We start from the raw sequence: 25810 nt of genomic DNA on the forward strand, positions 1-25810 counted from the left end.
CCCTTCCTGATTTCCTGTATCATTGTATATTTCTCACACTGAATGGTTTCAGACCTTTACATTAAATGTAATATTAGACCAAGGGAAGCTGAGTAAAAATAAAACACATTTTTAAAATAATTATTTTATTATATAGGTTATATAACATTCTTACTTTTGCTGCTAGAGGGCTGGTGTAAAGTTGTACAGTATTTGAGCTAGTTCCTTTGGAATATCTTACAAGTATTCTACACACCAAAGCAGATCTACATAGTCTGGCAGCCCTATCTGAATTATCTTGGACCTGATTTCTCTTCCATTATTTTACAAGGAGTCTCTTGTACCTGAACTCTTGTAACCTGTGACTTACCTGCAATATAGGCTATTTCCTGTAACCTCCTGTATATGTTTACTGACCTGAGCTGTTTATTTATTTATTTTTTTTATTGATTATATGTTTGTATTATTGTTATTATTGTTTCTGTGGAAAAATAAGAAAATCCAATAAATATATTGTTTAAAATGAAAATGTTATCAAACACCCATAACATCCATGTGAAAAAATAACTGCCGCCTCAAAATTAATAATTGGTTGTGCCACCTTTAGTAGCAATAACTGCAACCAAACACTTCCTATAATTTGATATCAGTCGTTCACATTACTGTGGAGAGGTTGTAGCCCTCTGTCCTTTGTAGAACTGCTTTAATTCACATAAATTGGTAGGTTTTTGAGCATGAACTGCTCTTTTCGGGTCCTGTCACAGCAGCTCTATTGTGTTCATGTCAGGACTTTGACTAAACCACTCCAACTTTAATTTTGTTTCTTTTCACCCATTCAGATGTGAGCTTGCTTTTGTGTTTTGGATAATTGTCTTGCTGCGTAACCCGATTACGTTTTAGCTTTAGCTCACGGACAGATGACCAGACATTCTCCTTAAGAATTTTCTGGTACAGAGCAGAATTCAACGTTCCTTCAGTGTTGGCAAGTCGTCCAGATGCCTAGGCTGGAATGAGATGGTACGTTTGCCCTCTAAATCAGAGTAGGATGGAGAATGGAGAGTTTTGTCTGTACATTCAACAAATGCGGAGTTTGTACAAGGAGGTCCACTTGTCTTATTTCGAAATATGTGCTAGGCGTTTTGATGACTTGCTGAAACGAGCAACACCATTCATCAAACATGCGGGGACTCACAGAAATCCCATCTCTACAGAACAGAGATTGGCGTTGACTCTCCAGACATTAGCATGTAGAGCCAACCATGTGATATTTGGACCAATAGCTGAGAGGGGGCGGTCGGAAAAAAAGAAAAACATTTTCTAAAGGTTCTCCCTGGAGGCCGTCGCACACTGCACCGTGAGAACACACAACACCGCATGTTGTTTTTTTTCAGTTGTTCTCATTGCGTCATTGCTCAAAAAGTTCTATTTCTTACTAAGTATACCGCCTACTTAATTTCCCTGCTGATACGATACCCCTCCCCCTACTTAGCCTAGTGAAATCATTTTCATCTATTCAACATCTATTCAATCGAGCTCATCCAAATTCAGGTCGCGGAATCCACGAATACAGTACTAGGGAATGAAGCCGAAAGACTAAAGCCGCGTTTCCACCGCAGGAACTTTACCCCGGAACTAGGAATCTTTTGAGGAACTCAGTGCGTTTCCACCGCAGGAACTAGGGTCTAAATTTAGTTCCCCAAATTTTACCCCCAAAAAGGTTCCTGCTCGGGGGGTAGTACTTTCCAAAAGTACAGGAACCTTTGGGGTGGGGCACAAGCACTGAAAATTTCTGATTGGTCGCCTACTTGCAGTGTTATTTTTTTTACTTTCAGCCGCCATGTTTAAAAATCTCCAGCCGCAAACGGATTTATTTTCATAATAACTTAAAATCAAACTTGTATGTTATGCGGCGCAGTAGCCTAGTTTTGGTTATAGCCTGCCAACGTCTTGGAATTATAACGTGTGCTCTTCTGTTCTTTTCTTGCTTTACTATTGCTTGCTTTATAAAATGCTAAGCATTCGTGCTGGGACAGCATATTACATACCAAAACATTCAAACGGATTAATTCGGTTGCTGAATATTTTCTTCCGGATTTTCTTTGTTAGCCCGTTGTAATTGACTCAAAACGTTTGATACAGTTATGTGAGGTATGCGGTAGTTCTGCGTAATTCACATTGGTGATAGCCTACAGTAAAAGCAAATTGGAAATCACCTTCCGCACTTTTTGTCAGGGTAAAATAACAGGTTAATTCTAGTAATCGTCCCTTTAGCTTTTTCAGACTGCCGTAATTTTACTCTGCCATTCTTCAATTCCACAAAAAGACCAGGAAGACTATGAACTCATTCATGGTGCATGGTTCGCATCTGGAGGGCACACTTCGCTGCTCGGCTAGCAGTAACTTCGAAGGAAAGCAAACGGTGGCTGTACCACTGCTAATTTAAATTTTCACGCAAGTCCGAGTTTTCGTTCTATTCTTGTCATTTTGCAATTAGCCTATATGGAATTGACGATGAGAAAGTAATCAAACAGCAAATTGTTTACAACGTGTGCATGTTTTCTGCTGTTGTGGCCAGTTATATTGGAAATGTGAATGTTCGCATAAAAACATAATGAATGTGTTTGAGAGGATATATAAAACAGTTACAATCTGACTATTGGCCTGTTATATCCTATTTGTTGCATAACAACGGTCCAAGTTCAACTACCAACGACAGTTTTGCTTGACAACGGTAAAATATGCCCAAACGGCTGCAGAAGAATATTTCAATTCCAGGTGATTAAATCGATAAAAATCTATAAATACAAAAGTAACCATATGCAGTCATTGTTGGTAGCCCGTTGTATATAAGTGGAATAAACCCCTCCGGACTGTCCCGGTTATTAGAAAATAATGTAAGCTACTTCGGTGGTAGTATGGGGTTACAGAAGAAATCATAGGACAGATGGACCGACGACAACGTCGCTTTTTCATACATCAGTGGGCTAATTTGCCTAATCTTCGCGGGACTTTAGACCGCGGTGGAAACGCAGACAACCATGGGCTGAAGGAACCTTTTAGTTCCTTGAAAAGTAGTTCCTGGTGGAAACGCGGCTTAAGTGAAAGGGATGAAAATGCCAATGAGCGTTGATTGATTCTCGTGGCTTTAAACATTCTTTTATCTGATCCAAGAAAAAAACGAACTTTCAGGTAAGGAATTCTGGTAACAATTTCGGTAGCCTATATAGCCTACCAAATAGCAACATGTACTTTTATATTTTGACTCAAATTTTCATTCATTTTCAGCAGCTGATTTAAAAACTGTGAATTTAATTGATTTGCTTATTTTTAATTTGATTATTTACTCTTCTTTTATATTGTGATTCTTTGTGGTGTGTTCTCACAGTCCAAACAAAGACACATGTCTGTACATGGCAGCTTGTTCAGCCTGCATGTGCATCTCCCTTTCACACACTGTGTTTTTTTGCAGGAGCAGTACACAAGCTCCAAGATGCTGACCGGGGCTGGGGGAGGTGCCATCCAGTCAATCCCAAAGAAGTCTCCCTCAATCTTCCAGCCATGGGCCATTGGCGGGGGGATGTCTAGTTGAGCGGAGAACTCTAACCTTTGGTGGCGTATCGTCATTTTCATTTGTATGTTGAGTGTGTGCTTCCGCAACTACTACATTGTGATGGGAAACAAAAAAGGGGGGAGGGGGAGAGGAAATATGTGAATCTGTACCGTATGTGAATCTGTACTGTATCCATGCTTCCAACCTTATAGTTTGTTTACAACTCTCCTAATCTGTTTCCCCAGGTAACCCCAGATGCTCAGCCCTGCTATCAGACATCTTCTGGACCTGACCTGACCCTGACCCACCTAACATCGTTGATGCCTTGATGATATCGGGCATATATTTTTCCAAAACACATTTGAAGAAAATGGCTTTGTAATAATGCCTTTGTAATAATATTAATATAATAATAAATAATATGCTAAAATTGGTGAAGCCTAATAAAATAGCCTGATGCAGAACTGACCTATAGATATGCTCCCAGAGTGTTGGTGTACGGTACAAATTTTATTCTAGATCAGCATCCCCACATGCTTTGACAGGATCTGACAGGATCACTGTCTTTAGGCACAGCATTTGAGAAACTACAGTACCTTGCTATTAGTACATGCTATTAGTCCCTGACTCCCTGCTTTTAATGTAATGCTGAAACAATGAACATGCTCTTTGTTTTGTATGATTCAGCTTATAATGGAGTCTAAGCATTTATACACACAAATAAGGTCAACACAACTACAGTTAACCAGTTTTTTTTCTTGCAGTGACAAAATTTAAAGCTGCTTTAATTTGATACTAACCTTCAACCTCCTGTACTGTCTTTTCTCTCCTTTTGCGGGCTCTTTCGATGTTTCTTTTGTTGGCATACTGCATATAACATTCTTTATGGTAGCCAACATTAGCAGGCACAACGTGCAAGACCTGTGTTATATCCAGTCCGGTGTGATTCGGTCTATAACTCTTTAAATAGGACACAACTATACAGTTTGGAACAGCTACACTATTAAAATAAGTATATCCAACTAATCTATAAAGAAATTAGCTGCCAACTATTTTTTATTGTCGGTTTTGTCATCGATTAGTTGTTGCAGCCCTAGATTACTGTAACGTATACATGATTTCCAAGGAGGGGCAGAAGCCACGATGGGTAGATCTTAGAGAAGGTAGATTCTTTTCCGGTAGTCGCTTTCTTTTAGGTAATTTAATTGGCACCGGAACGTCTGGCTCAGATCATTTTTTCACTGTTTGTAAGGCAAGAAGTTGCTTTTTTTTAGAAAAACGCCACTGTTCATGTTTGAAATTTTATTTATGTACATAGAAATGTTCATATTCAAATTCTCCTAAAAATGTTTTCAGCTCAATGGAAGTAATGCAGAATGTATTGTGACGTTTGCTAGCCCGCACACAAAGAGCATATTGCTTGAGGCTAATCGATATCAATACCATCCCTGTAGTATTAGCGGCTGTTTGACTTGTGGATGTGTTATTGGATTGTAAAATGCCATAATAATCAACCTGGGGTGTCAATTTCAGCCCTACTTTGGAAAAGGGGGATGTCAGGTAGGGGTGGTGGGGTTCATGCAGTTCGTACTAGGAAACATGTATAAGGCAATTGAACATCCTTGCTCTTCAAGTGTCAGTTTGAAGCCACATAAATTACAGATGTGGCAAGGGGTGGATCCACAGGTTGATCATTATATGTCACATGTTCTGAGAAAATACTTCCGTAAAGGATGCACTTGTGTTTCCTAGCTCAAGTATTGTTCAGGAGCCTCTTAGCAATCAAGTTTCTTGAAGGGGCATTTAATTGGTTGGAATGTCCTCAAAGACGGCGCACCTTGATTGATTTCTGGGTCAGTCAAGGACCTTGGAGACAAATGACGAATAAAATAAGGGATTGATATGCACCCACATTGACAACGCATGATTCCAGATGTAAATTTGACTTTTTTTTACCTGTTTGCCATTCCAAACTAGGAAATGAGGCAAGGAAAGGAAGCAAGGAGGTAAAAAATAAGCGTTTGGAACACACCCATACAGACTTCATGTCTATTTACTTCCAGTTAGTTTCCCAGCTCAGAAATTCATATGCTAGCTTCAGTTGCCTCCTTGTGCTTCAGTGACATTTTAAACAGTTACTTCTCATATACCATTGCAAATAGTGTTTATAGTATATAGTTTATAGTTTTTAGCGTTCAATTTGTTTTTTTAAACTGTTGTCATTTGTATATTATCTCTGGTGCGTTTTAGCTACCTTGCTAGTTAGCTAGTTATACTGCAACAGCTACTATCTACTCTCTTTTTACACTTGATGCCTGGATGAGCTGCCAAAAATGAGGGTGACTAATGTCCATCATCATGCTAAAGCGAGCAGTAAGCTCCTTCTTCAATGCTGGAGAAGGGCTTTAAGTTATATGTTTTGAGTTACATCATTAATTTTGAGGGTGAGTACATACACTCAGTTCACAATTCTCATATGTCAGCACAATCAAGTGCATTTAAATAGGCTTTTGGTGAGGCACAGAAATTCAGTGATGTTAATGTGATTTTCATACTTATTTTATCCTGAAGCACTCAGACCCAGTCATCTTTACACAACACCACTGTTAATGTGTAGCTGGGACTGCCTTGTGCAACCACATTCCCACACTGCTTTTTCCAACAGCGCACTATTCAGAGACTGGCATCTCATGTGTTCCCCCTGTCCACAGAAGCACCGAAAAAGCAATTGCAATAAACTAAGAACTCTAAGTCAAATGCTGTATTTCTCTTTGCTGCTGTTGAATGGTATTTGCCCAACATAACCAAGTTTGAGCCCCTGTGACATAAAAATGAGAGCTCAGGTTCTAATGCAGTGCTTCTGATACATTTCCATGTTAAACAAATGTAAAAAGTGATTAATTTACATATTACACCTCAACTAGTTTAGGTGGGCAGGAGCAGTTGTCTCAGAAATATCTAGGACAGGGGTTTGTTGAAGACTGAGTTGAACACTGACTTGTATTTGCACAGGGCAGTCTAAGCTACTCATGAGCAACATCAAAAGGATTAACATATAATTGTCTAGGTGAATCATGGCAGAGATATTATGCAATATTATCTCAACAGTCTTGTGAATATGTTTTGGTACTCACGTAAGCAGAGGTGATACAACACCAAGAACTAGTAAAGCACAATTAAAAAAGGCCATGAACAGGTGGAAAACTGCGGTTGTTCAGTCTTTTCAATTATCACTATCCATAAATTTAACTTTACTCTCATATTGTGTGGAATTTCACTCTTCATAGACCTGTAGCAACAAGCACTTAGACAAACTTTCCCTGACAACTTATCTTTGTTCGAGAATGTCCAGCAACAAGGGTAAGATCACAATGCATATGTGAGCCTCACTAAAAGCCTCAAACAAGACTATTTAAATGAACTTGATCAAAATGCTGATCATGTTGACATTTGAGCATTATGTGTATGTACAGTATGTATTTGATGAATATTGAGTGCACATACTCACCCTCATAATTTAATATGTAACTTGAAATATTCAGAGAGAGAGGAATCTTGGGTGTCATTTGCATAAATGGACAAAAAATAAAAAATGTTCAGTTCAAATATTTGGATATTATACTGGGTTCCACCTTTAGTTCCAATAAGCATATAAAAAGATGGTTCATATATTGAAATATAATTTAATTTTAGGCATATACAGTATTAGAAACTCAGTTGAAGCATCTCCCTGCTGTAGGTCATGCTGGTTGCAGGCAAGCAAAACAGCACTGAAACCAATCATTCTAATAATAATAATAATAATAATAATAATAATAATAATAATAATGATAATGATAATAATAATACATTTTAAAGTTTAAAGGTTAAAAAACAAGTACAGTAAGTGCAGAAGGCAACGTGTATACATAGGACAGTAATACAGAACATAAGGCAGTACAAGATAACATACAAACATGTGCAGAATTAACCATGTGTGCCCAGATGGCCAGCAGGAGTTGCTCAAGCAATGAACAATGCTTATAACTATGTTGGTAGGTATGCTATATACCCCCACCAACTGTCCTGTCATTTGCCTGAGGACGCGAAGCACAGTCTGCATGGGTTGGATTCGATCCGAGATCATGGTTCTCACACTTGTGCCACAAGTGGGCTACCCAGCTGCCCCTAACAAGATTTTTTATATAATAATAATAATAATAAGTGCTATTTACAAACTGTATGCTTATGTCTTTACTTACATGATTAAGTAATGTACTCATTTATACCGTTTTATACTGTAATATATTAAATGCCATGTGTCATCCTGTGCATATTCCGCAAAATTGATTCTGCCCGCTCCTGCCCACATCAGAGTAAACATGTTCAGCGGTCGCAGCAATTCTTTTGGGTCCCAATCCCGTTGCAGGGCTTTTTGTACCTTGGTGGAGGTCTGCACTTTACTGAGTACATTCTTTATATTTGGTTTTGGAACTTTGATTGGAACTGGGTGTAATGACTCCCAAATTTAGCTTTTCGTTCATGCGCAGCACATAAAAGACATCAGACTTATTGGTGCATGCTACATGTGTTTCTGACACTCAAGTGAAAACAGCACTTTAGATGTGTATCTAACCGAGACTGAGCTAACTTGTGTGATTGACAGTTTTAGGATATAATGGGTTTTCATTGTGCTGCGAGGAAGGGAGATGACACGCTGCCCTCTAGTGGAAAGTGTCGGCCCTACACACAGGCAGGGTGCCAGCTGAAGCTCATTCTAATTAGCTCAGCTGCTAGCCATTGCCTAACCATTGGACCTTATAAAAAGGCTGTGCACAAAATGCCTAAGGGACCTATTTTCTTGCAAAAACTGCTGGAAGTTAGAGCTCAGGTTTTTGCTAATGGACTTGACTTTGCCGTACTTAATGAGTATTTTGGTTATTTGCCTTCTGGGCCTAATAAATGGAATGGAAATCAACCCATTATCTACCTTTTTGTGTACCTGTCTGTTCGCCACATGATGCAGTGGTCATCCCCAGCCCTGCATCACAGTGGTGGGGAATCTGGGCATAGCATCCCCAGTGAACTTTTTTGCTTTAATTTCTTCTTTTTTTTGCTGGAATTTGAGAAAATAAAAATCATATTTGTAGCCATGCCACATGAAAGCCCCCCCCCCCCCCACACACAGTATGCTCAAGAAGCCTCAACCAGCCAGCCCTCCTCTCAGTCAGCCTTATGGAATTACAGGGCTCTTTTCATGGGAGGACATAGAGGCCTGCCCCCTGGACTACCTGGGGGACCTCCTGGCTCTGATGGCAGAGACCTATCCCAGGCCTAGGATGGGCCTGGGTGGGTGGACCTGGGTCCCTGCCTGAGCCATGAGTGGAATGCCTTTAGGTAGAGGAGGAAGAGGCCTGGGACCAGCTGGATGGGTACTTGTGTCGCCAGAGGTGTGGGAAACTTTGCCGCCGTGGGGACTGTGCCCTGCCAGAATCCGCCACCCTCCCACTGCCCTTTTGACCTGGCTCACTGGAAACTGCTATTCTGTCAGCCTGTCTTGAGGGGTCGCCAGAAGCCAATGTTCAGTCTCTCAGTCCTGAGGTCCCACTAGAGGCCACTGCTCCTCTGACCTGCTGGAGGTTGCAGCTCTGGTGCCCTGCCCTGTGGAGCCCCCGCAGCCTGCCACAGCTGGGGAGCTGCCTCACTACCATGTCCAGGGGAGCTGCCAGAGCTTGCCGCCCTGCTGCCCTGCCTAGAGGCTCTACTGCAACCTGCAGCCCCGTTTCCCTGCTCAGAGGTCCTGGTGGAGCCCGTCGCCCAGCTGCCCTGTCCCAAGGTGCCGCAGGAGGACGCACATCCACTGCCCAGTCCCCAACCACGGGTGGAGGCTGCCACCCTGCTGTCCCATCCAGAGGGTTTCTTGGAGGCCACTGCTTTGCCCCCCTGTCCCTGGCAGCAGGTAGAGGCCACCCTCCTCCCTCCTTGTCGAGAGGTCGTGCCTGAGGCAGCAGCAAGCTTTCCAGAAGAGTCTCCTTTGCAAGCCAGCTGCAGTGGGCCCTCCAGCTGAAGAGCCCCCACCGGCAGCTGCTGCAGCCCCTTCAGAGGGTCCCCTTGGCACTGCCAGCCTACTGCAGTGAGCCCTCAAGAAAAGGCTCCCTTGCAGCTAGCCTCAGCGGGCCCTCCAGATAAGCAACAGCAACAGGCCATCCGGACGAGTAGCCTCTGCCGCCTTGCCTAGTGGAGCGGTCAGATGCCACCCCATCGCCTGGTCCAGAAGGCCCAACAGGGGCTGCTGCTGCTGCACTCTCTCTAGCAGAGCCTCCCTCACCACCTCCTCTCGCCTCCAGCGGGTCCCTCGCCACCTACTGTAGCAGATCCCCCAGAGGCTTCCTCTCATCCTGCTGTTGTGAGCCCTCCTAAGGGTCCCTTGCTGCAGAAAAAGCAAGTTCTCCACTGCCCTGTCCTGAGGCACAATCAGTTTGCCACTCCCTCACCCAGTACAAGCGGCCCACTGGGGTCCTTGGCTCTGCCACCCTGTCCAGAGGGTCCCTCTCCACCTGCAGGGATGGGTCTTCCCTAAACAACCAGTCTCATCTGCCTGGGCCACCATTGCCTGAAACCAAGGGAACACTGGTGGTGGCGTTTGATCCTGGGCGATAGCTTTGGACCTCCAGATGTCCCTTTCTGGCCCATTCTTATCGCTGCCTCACAGGGCTTGAAGCTAAGGGGGTGGGTATGTGGTGCTGGGAAGGGAGATGGGACACTGGATGGAGTGTAGCACAGTGGGTAAGGAACTGGGTTTGTAACCGAAAGGTCGCAGGTTCAATTGCCGGGTAAGGACACTGCCGTTGTACCCTTGAGCAAGGTACTTAACCAGAATTGCTTCAGTATATATCCAGCTGTATAAATGGATACAATGTAAAATGCTATGTAAAAGTTGTGTAATTCGCTCTGGATAAGAGCGTCTGCTAAATGCCTGAAATGTAAAAATGTAAACAAAGGCCATAACAGCCTCCAAATTTGAACCCAACCAATATCTTTGGTTTGAATTGATGAACAAAGCACAGAGTGGAAGATTCAGCACAAAGTGGAAGATTCTGTATAGAAAAAGATGATACGGGGGCTAGGACCCAGGCGCAGAGTGGGAACAAACACAAAACTCAAAAATGTAGATACAAATAAGACTTTACAAACAAAAAACAGAACAAGCAAAGAGCCACGAGGGGCATATAACAAACTAAAAGAATACAAAAAAACATAACTTCACAAGAACAGAAAACAAATGGCAGAAGCACAAGCAGGTCAAAACCACGAGCAGGAACATACGGTCAGAACAAACATAAGTCGGGAACAAACACAAGGAACCAGCACCCGAGTCAAGTGGACAAAGAACTTAAATAGACAGGGGTAACAAGACACAGGTGAACTCAAAGAACAATCAAACCAGAGGGAAGGGAAAACGAGAGGCAGGTGGGGACGATGAGTAATAACGAGACAATAATAAAATAATTGAAAGCAATAATACAATTAACCAACAGGGGAACGAGCAGGACACAAAACAGAAGTGCCGCCATCTGGTGGCCCAACAGGGAAAAACAGAGACAGAAACACAGAACCATGACAAAAGAATATTTGACTTTTTTGTAAATATATAATTTGAGAAGTGCTATTTGGTTTATTCTACTGAATCTTTAATAATATTTCAGTATTAAAACATATATATATATGTTTGTGTGTTTGTCTGTGCGTGTCTTTCCAGGGACTTGCTAAAATAATTCCAAAGTTAAAGCTAAAGCTACATATGCCTGCTATTCAAAATCCTGAAATTCAGTGAACTTCGTTATAAAACAAATCAAAATGTTCACGTCCAGCCATGTCAGTAGAAAGTAAATGTTGTATTTTAAGGTTAACCAGTAACCTAAGTTTTTTTCACATTTTACTATAATCACATGGATTAAAACTTATATGGTAGGAGGCTTGCCCCCCCGTGTCACTTTAAAAAAGGGGTGTGTGGTATGGGGGTGGTGGGGTGGTCCCTGCTGTGACTGACATTCTTTGAAAGGGGATGGTCCAGATGGAGAAGTGTGGGAACCTCATCCCATGAGAGGGAGGGTGGGATGGCTGATTTCTTCTGTTGCTGAGTCACACAAACCTTTTGTTTGGGGTGCAGCAGCTGATATGCATAAATAGACGTATCCTGCTCCTCGGTTTGACAAACGAGCCATCTGAGTCGCACAAAGTAACAAAGGTGATAGCAAGCACGGTGGACGCAATGCAGCACTTGGGCAGTGTGAGTAAATCTTTCAGGCGGTGAAGTAATCAAAAGTTAGACGTCCTGTCCAGTCCTTCCAGATACATCAGGTGGTTAAATGAACAAGAAAATACCAGCTGCTGGAAAAACACAAGCACACCCAACACCAATCCACTTATTACTATTCACAGTCCCTTATCACCCAATGGCTGATAAGATGTCTAATAAGGGTTCCTGAAAGGATTTTCTCTGGAGAATATGTACGACTTGCAAATATATTCATTCAATTTTGGGATTAGTATGGAAGAAGGGTTCCTCTCTCTCTTTTTTGATGCGATCAGCTGATGACATAGAGATGCATTATTCCCCAGGATTAAGGCACTCAGTCTATGGATATGGAACACTGCCATCTGTCATTGGGCACATTCACATACACAGCAGAAGGCCAGAGCATTTGTTTATTTAAATGGAAAATTTAACTTTCCCAGGACTGTGTGACCCCTGGGCAGCCCCCCATGAGAAATACTGTCTGCATGTGAATCAATAGAGCAGAAAACCCAGCAAATGTTAATCACCGGGCAGCCAGATTTATTTATTTTTTTTGTATGTACAATGATGGATTCCCCCTTCCAGCCACTCAGGGTTCTGTCGGCAGACCCAGGGCGGGTACGATCTAAATCACCATTCCCGAGCGGGACAGACGGCTGCAGCCAGTTGGTAAAGTGATAATAAAGAGGGAACGTGTGTCTGGAAGGCATAAGGGCTGGAGGGTGTTTGGGGGTGCTTAACTAACGTGCATGTGCCTCGGTGTCTCTCCGACTACACCTGCCGTCCCATGTGAATTGTGCAAGTGTGTGGGAATGATGCTCACTGTCCATTAAGAGCATGCTGTTTTATTAGAAAGGGAGGTCCGCAGAGCATCATTACAATTAACTGTACAGAATTAACCTTTATCACTTATTCATGTCATCATTTTAATTCAGCTAGTGTCATACCACCTACTCAAAACTATAAATATGGAAGTTCAATATTTATTCAGTTCATTTCAATTCAATAAACCTTATATATCCTTGAGGGGCAATTAATTGCCGGACATTCTTATAGCAGTTTATAGCAGTCTTTACTATTTTATTATACAAACAAAACCAGGCTATGGATTATTATTTTTAAATTTACTTCAGGTGGTGAGTGTTAATGATCAAACTGAGAGGTAACTAACTTACTTATTTAGTGTAAAATTTATGAAAATTAAGCTAAAACAGGAGAAATCTTGTTGAATTGTGAACCCAGGAGGACCCCAGGAGAGGACAATGAAATGGTGTCGGTATTAAGCTTGCTATTCCAGAATCCATATTATATTTTACTGGGAAAAAGTCTGTTTTCATAAGCAGATTTATAAAAGCTCAGCATGTTCATTATTTTCCCAAGGTTGTATTTATATAGAATTTTTTTTAAATTAATGCATTATTTTTTCATCTCTAACAAAAAAGCATACAGCATCAAAGTCACTACAATTCCTATTTCTCTGTCAATTAAAGGGTGACAAACAAACAGAAACAGTAATTAGTCAGATTTACAGACTTCCCATAAGTACTCAATTAGTCTCTGCACAATATCAAAAAAATAATGTCTCAAATACACATAGGCAAACTTACAAGAAAATGTAATTTTGAGCAACAGGAGCTATTTGTTTTATGCCCCTAAATTAAAGTGAATCTGACATTTTAAAAGTGTCTCTGACCTGTCAAAGTTGTCAATTTATCATGTTGTCATTGGCAAGGATGCTCGTAGTATTATGCTTTTGTGTGTGTGTGTGTGTGTGTGTGTGTGTGTGTGTGCGTGCATATGAAAGAGAGAAAGAGACCAGCTGGCCTTGAGCAGACATCCCTGTTCTGGTATCTGCTATTGTTATCACCTCAATTGTGCATCTCAAGAGATTTCATGGCTGCACTGCACTGCAGCAGTCCTTTGGGGTGGTCACATGACTGCTTTCTCTGAAGCCTCACAAACTGTTGACACTTCATACAACTGATACTTCTGCTGAAAACACTTTATCTTAATTACCACCACACACACTGAAATATAAATAAATGTTTATGATAATAACATAAAATAAAGATATTTAATTTCTCATTAAGCCTGTACAAGATGGAAAGTACCAGTCAGTGTTGGAAACAAAATAGGAAATTGCTACCATAAAAGCAGTGAGTCAAAAGTCAGTTCCTTGGTGCTGTTTTAAAGGATGGTGTTTGTCATGAACCTTCAGTGGTTCACACAAGTTAAGCAGCGAGGAGTCCAAAAACTGGAGGGCAATACTATAACTGGGACACAAGAACATCGACAGATGATAATTTGTTGAATGGGAATCTAAGTCTGGCAGAGTGCTTGTGCAATTAGGTCTGTCTTGGAACTTACCTTGTGGGTGAATTCTGGGACAGGGGGAGTGTTTGGGGAAGTCTAGCCACTGGATGTATGTAGGCTTTATCCTGCTTGGAGGAAAAATAAACTGTACCAGCTTGGCTCCCTGGATTGTTAGTGCAGCAAAGGAGGTGATACAGTTTATACGGATTAACCAAAGGCCAAAGTGTCAAGTAGAGCTCGCTGTCCTTGCTTTGCCTCCTGGGGACAAGACTGGAGTGTCAGGGTGGGAATCCAGACCTCTGCCTGCTTCCAAAATACTCCAGCACCCCACAGGGTGGGGGGGCTGCGGGAGGCTGGCGTGCAAAAGCCGCAAGAGGAGATGTTGGAAGGGATTAGCGAATGACAGGCCTAAGTATCTTGCTATCAGCAGGGCTCACAAACGGAATGCCTTGCTGTGTGCTCCAATGGCTCTTTTCCCCCACATAAGACAGTGCTTGCTCTCGTTTGGCGTCACAATTCGCCCAGAGCAGGGCAAGTGACCACCTCTTCGCACGAGATGCCCAGTGGGTGTGAATGCCTTTCGGAAAGGAAACAGTGTGAGGATTAACCCCCTGGCCTCCATTTTGGTTGCTGCTGATAAGATGTATCTATTTGCATTTTCATTTTTCCACCATGGGCACGAGGCTGAGTTCAGAGATGGTGTCGGAAGGGAAAGTCATAATTGAGAATGGACCCCGATCGAGTGATTGTGGATGGAGCCTTTCCCCTCTCCATCTAACTCCATTGCACCTTTCAGACGGAAACCCGAGAATGGGGAACACACAGAAGGCGATAGCAGATAAGGAAGGGGTGGAAAACAATCAAACAGACATGGAGGATTAACAGGCTATATTTTATCCAGAATCCAGAACTAAAGACGATATTCTAACCCCAAATTAGAACAATATGACCACTGACTAGGTTTGCTAGGAGGCGACATGCGCCACTGTGGTACTCATCTACTGACTGGCAAAGGAATGTGACAGAATATATTTCACATATTTCAACATATCTTCAGAACCATACTTTCAGGAAGGTTGAGCTTGTATCTGCTTAGGTATGGTGAAAGGTGATGATTAAATCAAAGAGATTTAACAGGGGGCTGTTAAAGGAAAATTCAAGGCTAGAACACTTACATTGTTCATGTGGCAATGATGTAGCAGTGATGTGCAATTCATTCCAGTGTTTATTATTATTATGTAATACACAATATGACCAAAAGTATCTGGACACCCCTTGGTCTAGTGCTGTTTTTCATGGTTTGGGTCATGCCCCTTAGTTGCAGTGAAGGAAAATCTTAATGCCACAGCATACAATCACATTCTTGAGGATTCTGTGCTTCCCCAACAGTTTGGGGAAGGCCCTTGCCTGTGTCACCACGCCAAGATACCATGTAGAAATGGTTTTGTTGAGAATTTGTGGAAGAATTTCACTGGCCTGCACATAACCCTGGACTCAACCTCATCCAACACCTTTGGGATCAAATGGAAAGCCAACTGCGAGCCAGGCCTAATCGCCCAATCAGTGCCCGACCTTACTAATGCTCTGCTGGCTGCATGGAAGTAAATTCCTGCAGCAATGCTCCAATATCTAGTATAAAGCCTTCCCAGAAGAGTGGGGGTTGTTCATTAATATTATAATTATGAAATAATTATTATTAATATAATATGCACCACTGTGGTATGTTAGCCAGAACTACTTTTACCACCCCTCTTTATGCAAAGGGGCAAAAACAGCCAGCTAAATTGACATTGACACTAGCTGGCTAGCTAGTACTACTTAGCTAAAAGGCTAAAAGCAAAGTTAGACATTTTTGGCAAAGTGGTATTTTCATCATGGATTTTTACATGGTTTTCTTGGATCATATGCTGTCCAATTTGATTTTGATATAAATCCCACAAGCAGGGAAAAAATGCATACTCTGCATTTATGGTTCATTGTCTGGTAAACTAACTACGAGCCCAGATTCCACCCATTCACCCAGGCACTGATGAGAACAAGACCAAGTAATCGATCAGTGGGCAGGTCCAGCCCCACTAGGTTTGATTGACAGGAAGTCTTGCTAATTTGAAGAGTCTCATTATGAAATGAAAAAGGGAGTTCGGAAACAAAAACGCCATTCAGAAATAAGTCATTCGGAAAATTGTCATTATGGAATGAAAAAAGCCATTCGGAAATACAACGTTATTCTGAAATAAAATATAATCATATTATTCTGAAAAGGACAATCATGAGGTGTCAATTATTTAATTATTTTGAAATAAAATTAAGTATTTATTTAATTATTGACCAATTTACTTATTTATTTATATATTTATTTATATATTTCCATATTTATTTATTTAATTATTTATTTCCTATTGGCACGTTTAGTCCTCCATAATTTTCCACCCGCACCACACGCTTTGAGTGGTTTGCTCCTCACCTCTGGTCATGAAAATATCAACATTCCACACTCAGTGCACCCATGCGTTGTGCCATTGACTGTACCCAAGCCACATTGATTCCAGAAAATATAACCCAAAATGTTAAAGAACTGCATTACATTTAGATCAAATAAGAACCAAAATCAGTAATTTTACATGCAGTTATGTTGCTGTTAATTAGAGACTGATAGATCACACAAATATTTATCTTTCTGCTGATTCTTTTCCTCTGTGGTTGGTGAAGCTCCACAGATCTTCAGTTAGGTAAGATGTAAGATGAGAAAACACAGGGCCAAGTTACATGAAATAATTTAGGAAACTTTGGTTAGCATAGCTTTGGAATAGAACTTGTTTCATTTGTGTGAGTTAAGATAGCCAAGAGCCAATATTGTTTGTTGTAACTTGGCCTCAGTTTGATATCAATCCTTTAAACAGCAGGCAAAGATTCAGCAAATTCCAATCAGTGACTTATAGACTGCGATTTGTATGTATGAGTAACCTGGCATTTTCATACATTGAAAACGTGTTTTTGTTGAAATGAAGTTTACAACAGGAAAGACAGATTGGCCAAGCCCTCTCGTCCGGATATCCTTTCTGGTGGCTGTCTCAGACAGACAGGAATTCCATTACACGACCCTTCCCCTGAACCTATGCTAAATGCATCGACCACATGGCAGTTCAGTTCACGCTATTGAAATATAAAATTAACACGTCCTACTTGGTCTTAGTTTGTTTTTAAGGATGACAGTTTATATCCTGGATGCCCAATTTATTATAAATTTATCAGGTTAACCTAATCTAGGTTAACCTAACCAGGTTAACCTTTTCATTTCTTTGAACCTGTCCAGTGCTTAACTACCAACCAGCCTTGCCATCTTGAGAACATACATTTCTTTCATGTGATCTTGTTTATCTAAACTTTTTACATTAAGTCATGTGATATTGGGTAGGATGAGGATACACATATTTCTAACTAAAATGCCTTCCATTAGCTCCTTTATTATGTTGAAAAGCAAATAGAAAAAACTGCAATATATTGTAAATATTTTGTACAGCAATGTACTTCAACAAAAAGTATTTATTGCATTAAATGAAAGCTGCAATAATAATGATGTAACTTCACAATATAATCATATATTGTGAAGTTACATCTTGACACAAATACAACAACAACAACAACAACAACAACAACAGTAATATTAATAATAATAATAATAATAATAATAGTTTGTATTTAAATATATTTGTAATATATTACACTTCTATAAGGGCAGCAGTGCATTCTATTAAGTCATCTCAGCAGGACTGGGGTGAGTTAAGCATCGGCATTCTGTCACTTCTTTTGTCCACATTTAATTACAAAGGGGGAAATGGCAACAGGTAGACACATGTAGACAGAGGAAATGGCGAAACCTCTGTCCTACTCACTGGCTTTGTGGGGTTACCAGGAGTTCACATCCATCTTATGATCCTCATCTGCTACAGGCCAGTGTCACTTTCCCACAAAAGTGCTAAATCCTTTCCAGTCAGGTGCTACCTTTCATGACATAATTTCCCCCATTTTTCACAGTGCTTTTGGACTGGGCCATTTCCTATTTATCGTTTCTTTGTTGTGACCCTGAGACTCATTAAAGCAGCATGGTGTTTGGGGGTGGGAGCGTGATCCTGATAAACAGGGAAGTAACACCCTTGTAAATGTGGAATGTTGCCTGGCTTCTCTCCTGGCTCTTCTTATGACACCTTTCTCTGAAGGTGCAGGCTGTTATCAAGTCTCTGTTGTCCTCCGGGGATAGTCAGCAATAATGTCACTCTCTCAGGCTACCTGTCTCAGCTACTGCAATGTAAGGAAGGGCAAACAGCATTTCCCCACTGCCGCTGCTCTGATGTCAGTATGCGTAAATTAGGATCTGATGTGTTTAGTGTATTCTCTGCATTTACATATAGTGAATAGACTACTGTTACTGCAAAGGGACTTTTGTTATTATTCTGACAGGAAATGTCTCCCCTTAGGTTACATGGCATCCATACACTGCTCCAATGTTGGAATTAGCTTCAGTGAAAAAGGTTCATTAGTCAAATTAATAAAACAAAAAAGATGTTATAAGTTTTTACTTGCTAATACATTGCCACAAAGCTTGTCATACTGTTAAAAACACTTTTGTCACTGTGAATATGAGCTTCTGCCAATTGATGTGAATGGAAATCCTCCATCCTCCAGCTGGGATTGCTTTTTGACTATTCCACCACTAGGTGGAGCAGCCACCCAAATACAGCATCAGCAGGACTGACAGTGCTCAGACCTTCCATGTCCTTCCAATGCGCTGTCTTGCTGTCAATTTCTTCAGTGCTACGTTGTAAAATTCAATTTAATTAATCTGAAATGGAGCAGTGTAGAGGTGCCATATAACCAAAGTGGAAAAATCCTGTGAGAAACAACACATTATTTAATCAGGTCTCTAAATATGCACACATTTTACAAAATTCAACCAAATTTCAAAATAAATGAATTCATTGCATAACGAACTGAATACAGAAGTAGGATTATAGGCTAGTGATAGATAATGAATGAGCACCTATAAAATGGAAAGCAAAAAGAAACAAATCTTGTGTGTGAGACTTGTCCTCTGTTTTAAAATCCTTTTGGAAATGCGGACACCTGTAAGGCGGTAATGCGAAGCCAATTAACTGTCATCTAAAAGTGGAGCATATTGTAGCTCCCTGTTAAAGTCAATGCAGTGCTTAGGTGATGCACTGGAGGGTATACAATGCTCTGGTGAACTGATGGATACACTAGACTGCAATTAACAGTTCCATTAATTCGACTTCCTCCCATGGATCGACTGCCACTGAGCTATCAGCCACACATATGGGTGATTATAATCTTAAAATCCCCTGCTCTTAACCTCACTAAAGCCGCGTTTCCACCGCAGGAACTATACCCCGGAACTAGGAACCTTTTGAGGAACTCAGTGCGTTTCCACCGCAGGAACTAGGGTCTAAATTTAGTTCTGGGGGCTTTGTTTTACCCCCCAAAACGTTCCTGCTCGGGGGGTAGTACTTTCCGAAAGTACAGGAACCTTTTGGGTGGAGCTTACAGCGCTGAACATTTCTGATTGGTCGAGTACTCGTAGCATTTGTGTTGTATTTATTTTCCGCCATTACCCGCCATGTTTGAAAATATGCAGCGGCAAACCAATTTATTTTCATAATAACTTCAAATCAAACTTGTATGTTATGCGGCGCAGTAGCCTACTTTTGGTTATAGCCTGTCAACGTCTTGGAATTATAACGTGTGCTCTTCTGTTCTTTTCTTGCTTTAGTATTCGTTTTATAAAATGCTAAGCATTCGTGCTGGGACAGCATATTACGTAGGCTACCAAAACATTCAAACTGATTAATTCGGTTGCTGAATATTTTCTTCCGGATTTTCTTTGTTAGCCCGTTGTAATTGACTCAAAACGTTTGATACAGTTATGTGAGGTATGCGGTAGTTCTGCATAATTAACATTGGTGATACAGTACAAGCAAACTGGAAATCACCTTCCGCACTTTTTATCCGGGTAAAATAACAGGTTAATTCTAGTAATCTTCCCTTTAGCTTTTTCAGACTGCCGTAATTTTACTCAATTTTAGTGCCATTTTTCAATTCCACGAAAAGACCAGGAAGACTATGGACTCATTTATGGTGCATGGTTCGCATCTGGAGGGCACACTTCGCTGCTCGGCTAGCAGTAACTTCGAAGGAAAGCAAACGGTGGCTGTACCACTACTAATTTACATTTTCACGCAAGTCCGAGTTTTCGTTCTATTCTTGTCATTTTGCGATTAGCCTATATGGAATTGACGACGAGAAAGTAATAAAACAGCAAATTGTTTACAACGTGTGCATGTTTTCTGCTGTTAATGAATGTGTTTGAGAGGATATATGAAAATCAATAAATACAAAAGTAACCATATATAGTCATTGTTGGTAACCCGTTGTATATAAGTGGAATAAACCCCTCCGGGCTGTCCCGGTTATTAGAAAATAATGTAGGCTACTTCGGTGGTATGGGGTTACAGAAGAAATCATATGACAGATGGACCGACGACAACGTCAGTGGGCTAATTTGCCTAATCTTCGCGGTACTTTAGACCCCGGTGGAAACGCAGACAACCATTGGCTGAAGGAACCTTTTAGTTCCTGGTAAAGTAGTTCCTGGGACTGAAAGTTCCGGGTAATTTTGGTGGAAACGCGGCTTAAGATTGAAGGAGTGCCAAATTTATCAGCAGAGGATGAAGGGTGAGAAGAATGGTTTCTAAAAGTGGTGTTAAATCCAGCTATCTGAGAGGGGTGTATGCTCACAGGTCCCCTAAGAAAATTGGGACTGGTACGTTATCTCATGGTCAAAAATGTACTGATTTTTGTTTATTTATTTATTTAAGAAAGAAAGAAAATGGATGTGCTTCATCCTAGGCTTAATCCAGGCATTTTTCACTCCTACTGTAAAAATGAATGAATGTAAACAAAGTTAAACAGCAAGCCAATTCTTATAATTTTCATTCTGGAATAACTAATTTCTTGTTCTTTTGACTTTGGACATAACCTGGGTGATGCTATGGTGTGGGTGTCCATTCTGGTCACATAATTTATCAATACCAAACTCTTCTTTAAAACCCTGAAATACTGTTGAAGTCAGATGCCCCAACGGACCTACATGATACATCCTTATCACAGTTCCAGAAATGATTTAGGTAATGCTGATAAACACCATAATATCATAGAAGATGCTGCAGCATTCCTCTTTCTGTGCCTTTCTTCTGGCTACTGATGCCACTCCTATTCAACACTAGTTTTCCGGCCCGTTGCAATAGCAGGAGACTGCTCCCTGGCCTTCTTTAAACGTCGTTCTTCAACACCTCTCCCCCTATTAAAGTGTCCATTGTTTCATGGTCACCTCCTTTCACCTCTTTACCAGGCTCCTGTGAAAGGAGCCTTCACACCTTTAGATGGGTGGAGGTGAGAATGGGGTTTATTCACATAAAGCTGGTAAACTAGGGGCTCCCATTTTGCTCCCTCTTCCCCTCTGCAAGCCACCACCCCAAATAAGGTTGAACTATATTATCACGTCGTTGCCAATTCAGGTCTTGCATGAATTCACACTAAGGTGATGTACGCTCATCAGGCATTTTGGAGGTTATTCACTTTGGTCAGGCATAGTCAAGAAGTTTGAAAGTTGCATACATTGTCCTACAGGGTTAGCGGGGTGTCTACACAACATGATAATTGTCACCCGTTCAGTGTGGTTTTCCTCAACAGTGCAAGTAAATATATTTTGCTGCACCAGCATATAATAAGTGTGACAATTACAACCCTCTCTTTAAACTCCAAGATTTGTGCCACATAAATCCTCAATTAAATGCCAAGACATTACTTCTATAGCAATACACTTTATTGAAAACAATCACAAAATCAACAATCTAAGATGTATTGGAATAGAAACTGGGAGACAACCCTGCCGTGGCAGTGATTTATATGAGAACTACTCCAACATTAAGCATTTTAGATCTATTCCTTAAATTTTTCATCATCCTTTTCATATTACCTAAATGAATATCAAAATTATGTTACTTTTCTGAAAATGAAGATGTGGATCTTCACAGCAAGACACCTTATAAAACCAATGCATTTGATTCCTGCGTCCAACTTGTGGAACTTTGTGGTATTAATTCAATTTCTTGGTAAATCCATGATTGAATCAATTATGACAACAAGTTAAAACTGTTGATTTATGAATGGTGTAAACCTGATGTACACGGCATTATTTGCCTATTTTCCTTGAATGTATTATTGGCTTGGGCAGCGTTTCCCAACCTTTTTCCTTCCACGGCACACTTTCTAAATTTACAGAATCCCATGCCACACCACTCTCAAAAGAAAAAACCGCGAGCAACAATTGATGTTGATGTGACGTGCCAACAGTAGACCTAAATGTTCTTTTGGGGTTTTAATTAAGAGATGTGCATTTTAATGACATTTATTTTTGCTTTTGTGAATGGGATTTGTTCATTTAAGTTATTTTTTAAATTCATTTGAACATAAAAAATTTTTTTAAAGGATTTTTCACACGCCACACCTGACCTCACCTGACGGCACACCGGTTGGGAAACGCTGGGCTTGGGAACAATGTGCCTTGAAGACTTTGTGGCTGAAATGACTATATATGGTTACTTTTGTATTTATTGATTTTTATTGATTTAATCACCTGGAATTGAAATATTCTTCTGCAGCCGTTTGGGCATATTTTATCGTTGTCAAGCAAAACTGTCGTTGGTAGTTGAACTTGGACCGTTGTTATGCAACAAATAGGATATAACAGGCCAATAGTCAGATTGTAACGGTTTTATATATCCTCTCAAACACATTCATTATGTTTTTATGCAAACATTCGCTTTCATGTCTTGAGATCCGAGGCGACAGCATGCATTCACATTTCCAATATAACTGGCAACAACAGCAGAAAACATGCACACGTAAAAAATTTGCGGTTTGATTACTTTCTCATCGTCAATTCCATATAGGCTAATCGCAAAATGACAAGAATAGAACGAAAACTCGGACTTGCGTGAAAATTTAAATTAGCAGTGGTACAGCCACCGTTTGCTTTCCTTCGAAGTTACTGCTAGCCGAGCAGCGAAGTGTGCCCTCCAGATGCGAACCATGCACCATAAATTAGTCCATAGTCTTCCTGGTCTTTTTCGGAATTGAAGAATGGCAGAGTAAAATTACGGCAGTCTGAAAAAGCTAAAGGGAGGATTACTAGAATTAACCTGTTATTTTACCCTGACAAAAAGTGCGGAAGGTGATTTCCAGTTTGCTTTTACTGTATCACCAATGTGAATTACGCAGAACTACCGCATACCTCACATAACTGTATCAAACGTTTTGAGTCAATTACAACGGGCCAACAAAGAAAATCCGGAAGAAAATATTCAGCAACCGAATTAATCCATTTTAATGTTTTGGTACGTAATATGCTGTCCCAGCACGAATGCTTAGCATTTTATAAAACGAATACTAAAGCAAGAAAAGAACAGAAGAGCACACGTTATAATTCCAAGACGTTGGCAGGCTATAACCAAAACTAGGCTATAACATACAAGTTTGATTTGAAGTTATTATGAAAATAAATCGGTTTGCGGCTGCATATTTTTAAACATGGTGGTTGAAAATAAAACACTGCAAGTAGTCGACCAATCAGAAATTTTCAGCGCTTGCGCCCCACCCCAAAGGTTCCGGTACTTTTGGAAAGTCCTACCCCCCCGAGCAGGAACTTTTTTAGGGGTAAAATAAAGCCCCCGGAACTAAATTTAGACCCTAGTTCCTGCGGTGGAAACGCGGCTTAAATTAGGTAGGAGTGAACACCAGTGTGCGGAAGTCCAGCCACCTTATGAAGTCATACATCACATCAAGGGTTTGTAAGCTATTTGTTTGATATTACAAAGGTTTAGTAAGTCATCTGTCAGTTTTGCTGCAGTACAAGCTACACAAAACTGAGCTTTTTATAAAGGTGTTTAGGTGTAAGCTTGGGCCTTTAATTACATGCCATGGTTTCTCTATAAAGACTTGTGTGTAGCTTCTTTTCTTGCTTCCTGTAAAAGGCTAGTAGTGCTCAGATTAACAGTTCTACATGCTCATTAGCAGGACTATGGGAGTTGGGGGGGGGGGGTGCTATCACCTCTCATCCTCACTCACGTTTTTCCCACAGATCAAGGTTACACCTTTTTCAATAGAATAGTCCCAGTTAAGGGTCTGCCAATGTGAAACATTGACTGTAACAGATTTCTTCAAAGCTATTTACTGTGGCTACAGTTAAAACGTAGCTCCTGTAGAGTAGGTTGGCTTGTCACACAGTAACAGGATCAAAGGGCTATTCATTGAGTTGACAGTCTCACTTGTGGTTTCCTGCAAGGACAGTGCAGAGAGTACCTGACTGCATCTCCGTGATGGTGGTTTTGATGTTGAAAGCGTACCTCCAAGAATTCGCCTTGGCTGCAGCCCGAGCCCTAGTGCCCAGCACTGACCTGAACCCTGACCTGAGCCATTATGCATGTAATCAATGTCAGCATAAAGGAAGTTCGGGAGATACCCTGGTGCTCCTCATGTGGTATTGGATATCTGCAGCCAGGCATAACAGAAACGTAACAGAGTTTCTAGTGGAAACAAGGAAGTGTGCTCCAGAACAGAATCTATCAATGGAAATGAGTAATTATGAGAAGGAAAATGTCATACACATATTTCCCATGCAGATGCTGTTGTCAGGAGTCTGTCTCGCCAATCTTCACGGCTCTATTAAACAACATGCTAAATTGTTACAAGCCATACTGGAGCCACGACCTGTCCAGCTCATTCTAGATGTCTTTTAGAGGGTGCACATATAAAATATATCTGCATTCTGTTTGGTAACACTAAATAAGGCATAATGACCTTGCTGGGAGCATGGAATAAATCATGGTGAAGTCAATGGGACCAGAAATTACTATTCTGAATCGCATAAATCTTGAGCACATGAAAGAAAGAAACCATATAACTCTGCCCATGAAATTCAACTAGCTAATTTTCGGGGACTCAGAGAGACTCACGTCCTTAAATGCAAACTGTTTTATGTCTTCTAATGAGATGGATAACTCAGCATTCCCTTAATGTGCACCAGAATTTGAACGCTTAGAAATCTGATGGGAGCAGGTTGTGCGGTGGAGCATCCATGTCTGTGTGTGCCCTTCATGTGAAGTAAATAAATCAGCCAAGAGGAAGCTGGCATGATGGACATGAACATCCACATCAAAGGCTGAGGACACTCGGTTCACATGAACCTTAACAAGCTTCACGCTCGTGTAATGCAGAGGTCAGGGCAGACCGCTAACGTTCCATTCCCCCTCACAGCTCTGAGGGAATGCATTTGCCCAGGAACATGATGAACCCATTAGCTGCCAAACTGCTCCTAGCACGACCCCTGTGGATTAACACTTGGAGCGGGAGGGGAAGGGGGAGGTGCTGCCTGCTCCAGTACGGCGGATCTGCAGTCAACAAGTCAGTGGAAGGATACAATTTATAAACATGGGGATGCTATTTAAAGCAACAAGGATGAGGCTTTGCCAAAGTTTCCTGTGAGGAACCCAGCTATTTTAACACATTTCCTTGGGAGAAAGAGACTGTTGCAGCAAAGTCAGAACAAGGAAATGTTT

At 41.1% G+C, this 25810-nt stretch overlaps 1 long non-coding RNA gene across 1 annotated transcript; it reads left to right on the top strand.

Annotated features, from left to right (window-relative positions):
* The first annotated feature begins 3304 nt into the window (after positions 1 to 3304).
* LOC135249492 (uncharacterized) lies at positions 3305 to 3962 on the top strand. The gene is made up of 2 exons (XR_010328708.1): positions 3305 to 3588; positions 3775 to 3962. It is a non-coding gene; the product is annotated as an uncharacterized LOC135249492 (long non-coding RNA).
* Positions 3963 to 25810: the final 21848 nt, after the last annotated feature.

Source organism: Anguilla rostrata, chromosome 2 (genome assembly GCF_018555375.3).
Source record: "Anguilla rostrata isolate EN2019 chromosome 2, ASM1855537v3, whole genome shotgun sequence".
Taxonomy (NCBI): Eukaryota; Metazoa; Chordata; class Actinopteri; order Anguilliformes; family Anguillidae; genus Anguilla; species Anguilla rostrata.